This window comes from Topomyia yanbarensis, chromosome 1 (genome assembly GCF_030247195.1).
Source record: "Topomyia yanbarensis strain Yona2022 chromosome 1, ASM3024719v1, whole genome shotgun sequence".
Lineage (NCBI taxonomy): Eukaryota > Metazoa > Arthropoda > Insecta > Diptera > Culicidae > Topomyia > Topomyia yanbarensis.
This window is the reverse complement of record NC_080670.1, coordinates 105,319,555-105,326,978: the sequence shown is the minus strand read 5'-3', so window position 1 is coordinate 105,326,978 and position 7,424 is coordinate 105,319,555.

Below are 7,424 nucleotides of genomic sequence, written 5' to 3'. Positions count from 1 at the left end.
TGATTCTGATGTTTAGTTTCCAAGATATGAATGTTCATTCGTTATCGAGCACTCAGTCGAGATAGAAGTCTTTTGTCATCGGTCCGTACACCCTATAGCGACAAATAGTGTTAATCCGCGTTCAAGGTTATTTACACACTCTGCGCCTAGTTGAGGTTTCAGTATTTTTCCCTTCTTTTGTGTTTCTGTTTCTGAGTACCGTTAGCCGGTCAGTGAAGTGAAACAGTGTTCTTCTAGTAAGCCGTCTGGATACCGTTACATACACAAGCTAAGTATTAGTTTTCGTTTCCCCTTCTTGGTTGTCTTAATAACGTGCACTGGGCAATAGGCCCGTGCAAAAATGACTTCCCCTGACGGCGGTTCATCTCAAGGTGAGATGGACGTCGAAATAAAATCGGCTCCCCGGCTCAAGGTATATCCGAGCTCGGCCACCGGGCCATTTGTGATCTTCTTTCGGACCAAAGAAAAAAAGTGTTTGAATCTGTTGCAGATTTCTCGAGTTCTGACGGATCGGTATTCGGCCGTGACAGAAATATCGAAAATTCGGCCTGATAAGCTTCGGGTGGTGGTTAACAGTTCAACTCAGGCAAACGATATTGCTGGATACGAGCCCTTTACGAGGGAGTACAGGGTGTATATTCCAGCTAGCAGGGTTGAAGTCAGTGGGGTCGCTTCTGATTCGAGTCTGAATTGCGAGGACCTGCTAAAATATGGGACTGGCTGTTTCAAAGACCGCATGCTTAAGCCAGTGAAGATACTGGAATGCAAACGTTTGCATTCAGCATCAGTCGCAGCTGACGGGAAGAAAACATACGTCAACTCAGACTCTTATCGGGTGACCTTCGCCGGCTCTGCCCTGCCTAACTACCTCCTTTTTGACAAGGTTCGTCTACCTGTTCGCCTCTTTGTGCCGCGGGTCATGAACTGTACTAATTGCAAACAATTGGGACACACAGCCTCACATTGTAGCAATAAAGCCCGCTGTGGGAAATGCGGTGGGAATCATGCGGATGATTCCTGTGGTAGAGATGTCGAAAAGTGCCTCTACTGTGGGGGAAACCCGCATGATCTCCCTTCATGTCCCGCGTACAAACAGCGCGAGGAAAATCTTAAGCGTTCCCTTCAGGGACGCTCTAAGCGATCTTTTGCAGAAATGCTTAAGATAGCTACGCCACCTGTCTCTACGAACATCTTTACCAACTTGTCTACTGACGAAGGCGACTGTGATGAACCCCAGGAGGGAACATCTTCTGCTGTGCCTAGAAGTAGTAGAAAAAGGAAGAACATTTCCTCTTCCAAGCTTCGTCGTAAAGGCCAGAAGGTGTCTTTTCATGGTCCCCCTAAAATAACTACTCAAGGAAGTACTGGTGCAAAACCGAAGCAAGTCGCTCCCGGTCTCAGTAACCTGAGCTCAGAAAAGGAGTTCCCAGCACTTCCAGGAACATCAAAAACCCCAAGTGTTCCCATATCTCAGCCAGAGAAAGAAAACAGTGCTGGCTTAATAAATTTCTCTGACATTGTGGACCGTATTCTTTCAGCGTTAAACATTTCTGACCCCCTTAAAAGTATCTTGATAAGCTTTCTCCCCGCAGTAAAAACATTCTTGATGCAGTTCACTGCGAAATGGCCCCTCCTTTCAGCGATTGTATCCTTCGATGCCTAATTCATCGAACGAGGTCAAGGATTTAATCACTGTTCTACAGTGGAATTGCAGAAGCATTATCCCGAAAATCGATTCGTTTAAAATCTTACTAAATAATTTGAAATGCGATGCATTTGCCCTATGCGAGACATGGCTCACTTCAGAAATAACCCTACACTTCCACGATTTTAATATTATTCGCTTGGATCGAGAAGACTCTTACGGAGGAGTACTTTTGGGGACCAAAAAGTGCTATTCTTTCAATCGGATCGACCTCCCCTCGACACCAGGCATTGAAGTTGTCGCTTGCCAAACCAGAATTAAAGGCAAAGAACTTTGCATTGCTTCCACCTACATCCCCCCTAGAGCCTCAGTTAGCCACCGACGGCTTTGCGATATTGCGGAACTCCTCCCCGCACCGAGGCTAGTTTTAGGTGACTTTAACTCCCACGGCACGGCATGGGGTTGCCTTCATGACGATAATCGATCTACCCTACTCCATGAGCTTTGCGACAACTTCAATATGACTATTTTGAATACGGGTGAAATGACACGGATTCCTGGCCCTCCAGCGCGACCGAGCGCCTTAGATCTGTCGCTCTGCTCGACATCGCTGCGGTTAGATTGCATGTGGAAGGTAGTCTCTGATCCCCACGGCAGCGACCATCTGCCAATCGTAATTAATATTGCTAACGGTTCAGGGCCACCGAATACAATCAGTGTTTCGTATGACCTCACACGAAATATTGATTGGAAGAGCTACGCGTCCGCGATATCCGAAAAAGTAGAATCGACACAAGAGCTTCCTCCGGAGGAAGAGTACGGGTTCCTGGCTGGCTTGATTCTCGATACCGCGATTCAAGCTCAGACTAAACGCGTACCAGACGCGAATTCACGCGGGCGTCCTCCCAATCCATGGTGGGACAAAGAGTGCTCAGACGTGTACGCGGAGAAGGCCGCTGCGTATAAGACCTTCCGGGACGACGGGCTGCCAGCTAGCTACCGACAGTACGCGATGGCGGAAACGCGCATGAAGAGTTTGATAAAAGCCAAAAAACGTAGCTACTGGCGCCGGTTCGTCGACGGACTAACGAGAGAAACATCGATGAGCACTCTTTGGAGTACGGCCCGGCGCTTACGAAACCGAAACAGTACTAACGAGAGCGTGGAATATTCAAACCGTTGGATATTCGATTTTGCCAAGAAGGTTTGTCCGGATTCCGCCCCGGCACAGAAGATCTACCGCGCCGCGTCCCCTCACAATAACGCGAACGAAACACCGTTTTAGATGGTGGAGTTCTCACTTGCTCTCTTATCATGTAACAATAAAGCCCCAGGGCCAGACAGAATCAAATTTAACTTGTTAAAGAATCTGCCAGACTCTGCCAAGAGACGCTTGTTGAATTTATTTAATAAGTTTCTTGAGGGTAATATTGTCCCTCATGACTGGAGGCAAGTGAAGGTCATTGCCATTCAAAAACCAGGAAAACCAGCCTCCGACCACAACTCGTATCGACCGATTGCGATGCTATCCTGTATCCGAAAGTTGTTCGAGAAAATGATCTTGTTTCGCCTCGATAATTGGGTTGAAGCAAATGGCTTACTGTCAGATACACAATTTGGTTTCCGCAAAGGCAAAGGGACGAACGATTGTCTTGCGTTGCTCTCAACAGAAATTCAAATGGCTTATGCTAGCAAAGAGCAGATGGCATCAGTTTTCCTAGATATAAAGGGGGCTTTTGACTCAGTTTCTATCAAAATTCTTTCTGAGAAGCTGCACCAGCATGGTCTTTCACCGACTCTAAACAACTTTTTGCTAAACTTGCTGTCTGAAAAACATATGCATTTTTCGCATGGTGATTTATCGACATCACGAATTAGCTACATGGGTCTTCCCCAGGGCTCATGTCTAAGCCCCCTTCTCTATAACTTTTACGTGAATGACATTGACGAATGTCTTGTCAATTCCTGCACGCTAAGGCAGCTTGCAGATGACGGTGTGGTCTCTATTACAGGTCCCAAAGCCGTCGATCTGCAAGGACCATTGCAAGATACCTTGGACAATTTGTCTGCTTGGGCCCTCCAGCTAGGTATCGAGTTCTCCACGGAGAAAACTGAGCTAGTCGTATTTTCAAGGAAGCGTGAACCAGCGCAACTACAGCTTCAATTAATGGGTCAAACTATTGCTCAGGTTTCAACTTTCAAATATCTCGGGGTCTGGTTCGACTCTAAAGGAACCTGGAGATGTCACATTAGGTATCTGAAACAGAAGTGCCAGCAAAGGATCAACTTTCTCCGTACAATAACCGGAACATGGTGGGGTGCCCACCCAGGAGACCTGATCAGGCTGTACCAAACAACAATATTGTCGGTGATGGAGTACGGGAGTTTCTGTTTCCGCTCCGCTGCGAACATACATTTCATCAAACTAGAGCGAATCCAATATTGTTGTTTGCGTATTGCTTTGGGTTGTATGCACTCGACACATACGATGAGTTTAGAAGTGCTGGCGGGCGTTCTTCCGCTGAAAAATCGATTTTGGGAACTCTCCTATCGATTGCTCATCCGATGCGATATCTTGAACCCGTTAGTAATTGCAAATTTTGAAAGGCTTATCGAGCTCAATTCTCAAACCCGATTTATGTCCTTGTACTTCGATTACATGGCACAAAATATCAATCCTTCTTCATGCTATCCCAACCGTGTCAATCTCTTTCATGCTTCTGATTCAACTGTTTTCTTTGACACATCCATGAAAGACGAGATTCGTGGAATCCCGGATCACATACGCCCGCAAGTGATCCCAAGCATCTTTCATAGTAAATTTCGAGAAGTCGACTGCAACAAGATGTTTTACACCGACGGGTCCAGCCTCGACGGCTCCACTGGCTTCGGTATATTCAATCAAAACCTCACCGCCTCATTCAAACTCAGTGATCCTGCTTCAGTTTACGTCGCAGAACTTGCTGCTATTCAGTATACCCTTGGGATCATTGATACTTTGCCCACCGATCATTACTTTATTGTCTCGGATAGCCTCAGCTCAATCGAGGCTCTCCGTTCAATGAAACCTAGAAAGCACATTCCATATTTTCTGGGGAAAATCTGGGAGCGCCTGCGTGCTTTGTCTGTAAGATCGTACAAGATTACCTTAGTTTGGGTTCCCTCGCATTGCTCCATTCCAGGTAATGAAGAAGCGGACTCTTTAGCTAAGGCGGGCGCTTTGCAAGGTGACATATATGAAAGACCAATTAGCTTCAGCGAATTTTTCAGTATTACTCATCAGAGAACCCTCGAAAGTTGGCAAACATCATGGAGCAATGGTGAACTGGGAAGGTGGCTACATTCGATAATCCCTAAGGTATCGACGAAACCTTGGTTCAGAGGGATGAATGTGGGTCGGGATTTCATTCGCGTGATGTCTCGGCTCATGTCCAATCACTACACGCTGGACGCACATCTACGGCGTATTGGGCTCGTGGATAGCGGTATCTGCGCTTGTGGCAACGGTTATCACGAAATCGAACATGTTGTCTGGGCATGCGCCGAGTACTGTTCTGCCAGATCTCAACTATTCGATTCCCTTCGGGCCCGAGGAAGATCACCCAATGTCCCGGTTCGAGATGTACTAGCAAGCCGCGATATTCTCTACATGTCCCTTATATACACGTTCCTCAAAACCATCAATATCCAAATTTAAATGCCCCTATCTTTTCTCTTATCATTCCCAGAAGTGCCCTCTTCCGCCTACCGTACCCCAACGATGGATTGATACGACTCCAAGACGAGACAAAACATCTGTCGAATGAACCAACAACACGAGATCTACAGTACAACATCACACGCGCAGCGCGGTGTGTTCCCGATCCGTATCTGAGCCGTACTACGAAATCGTCTGGAGGAACCCCTGCCGGCTCGAGGAAAACCGCCCGGCGTCCCAATACTTGATACATCCGTTCGAACCTGTAATCCTGGCCGTTGATTCCTGATGCCGGAAACTGAAGTTTATATCCCCCCCGTTCAGTCTTGTCCACCCTCTCTCCCATGTCTCTGATACACAGATGTATGTCTTCACCCCCTTCTCCCCTTGAATATCTTCCCAAAACTTATTTGCCCCCCTATCTTCTAGTGTTAGTTGATCAATCCATTCGAATCTGTAATCCTGGCCGTTAATTCCTGATACCGGAAACTGAAAGTTTATATCTCACCCCCCCCCCCCCCTTCAGCCTTGTCCACCCACCCTCCCATGTCTCTGATTCACAGATGTATGACTTCACCCCCTTCTCCCCTTGAATATCTTCCCAAAATTTATGTGCCCCCCTATCTTCTAGTTTTAGTTGAACAATATTTAATCTCGTTAAGAAATGCGCAACAGTACCACTACTTTAAAATAGTCCTAATTAATTCCCCTTAATCTTGAACCACTCTTTCTAGTTATCTCTAGTTAATAAGCTTGTAAAATGTTCCGCTTAGTTAATAATTATTTTTTCTACAATCTCCCTTCTAAAACTTTGCAGTTCATTTGCGATAAATCTGCCAGTTTAGGACTTAATCAAATAAATCACATAAGAAATCAGCGACATTGCTATTTAGATTTATTAATGACGAATATAGACGAAGACTTCTGTGTAACGGAATCACTTACTCCCTTATGGAAGAATGAAGCTTATCATACAGCCATTGAGTTTTCTATATTCTTGCATGTTAACGACAGACCTGGTGATAGTGAATTTGAGGAGGTATTTGATTACGAGTCCGCTAACTATGAAAGCTTGAGGCAAAAAATTAATGCAATAAACTGGCAAATGATTTTAAGAAATGAAGAAAATGTTGAAGCTGCCGTAGACATATTCTACAAAATATTATTTGAAGTCATTCACGAAGATATACCATTGAAAAGAAGAAGGCGTCACTATAACTCAAAACATCCCATCTGGTTTAATAGAGAAATCAAAAATTTAAAAAATCGTAAGCAGAAAGCACACAAAATCTACAAAAAATACAACAGCGAAGATAACTTAACAAATTATTTAAATCTATGCGATCAATTGAACCTTGCCATTGATATCGCGTTTGAAGAGTACAATGCAAGAACAGAACGCAATATAAAAACTTGCCCAAAAAACTTCTTTAATTACGTAAAAACTAAAATAAAATCGGATTATTTCCCAACAGAAATGCATCTTGATGGAAAGGTAGGCGATAACTCAGAGGAAATCTGCAATCTTTTTGCAACATTCTTCCAGGAAGTTTACACTACATTTTCAGAGAAGGATCGAGAGCGTGAATACTTTTCATTCCTCCCAGAACTTTCAAGAGATATTAACATTAAACAGATAAAAGTACATACAATCATGGATGCCTTAAAAAACTTGGATAGCTCTAAAAGCCCTGGACCTGATGGCGTTCCACCGGTGTTTTTAAAAACTTTGTCAATAGAACTAACCGCTCCTTTATTTTGGCTTTTTAACATGTCTCTAGAATCAGGTTGTTTTCCTAAAACATGGAAAAGCTCTTTCCTAGTTCCAATTTTTAAAAATGGTAAAAAATCCGATGTGCGTAACTATCGTGGAATAGCTATCATCTCGTGCATTCCCAAGATTTTCGAGGCGATTGTTAATGAAAATTTATTCCACCAAATCAAGAACAGAATTACCCATGTGCAACATGGTTTTTTCAAAGGGCGTTCTACAAGTACAAATCTACTCGAATTCATTAACTACACATTAACAGCAATGGATAACGGAAACCACGTTGAAGCTCTTTATACAGATTTTAGCAA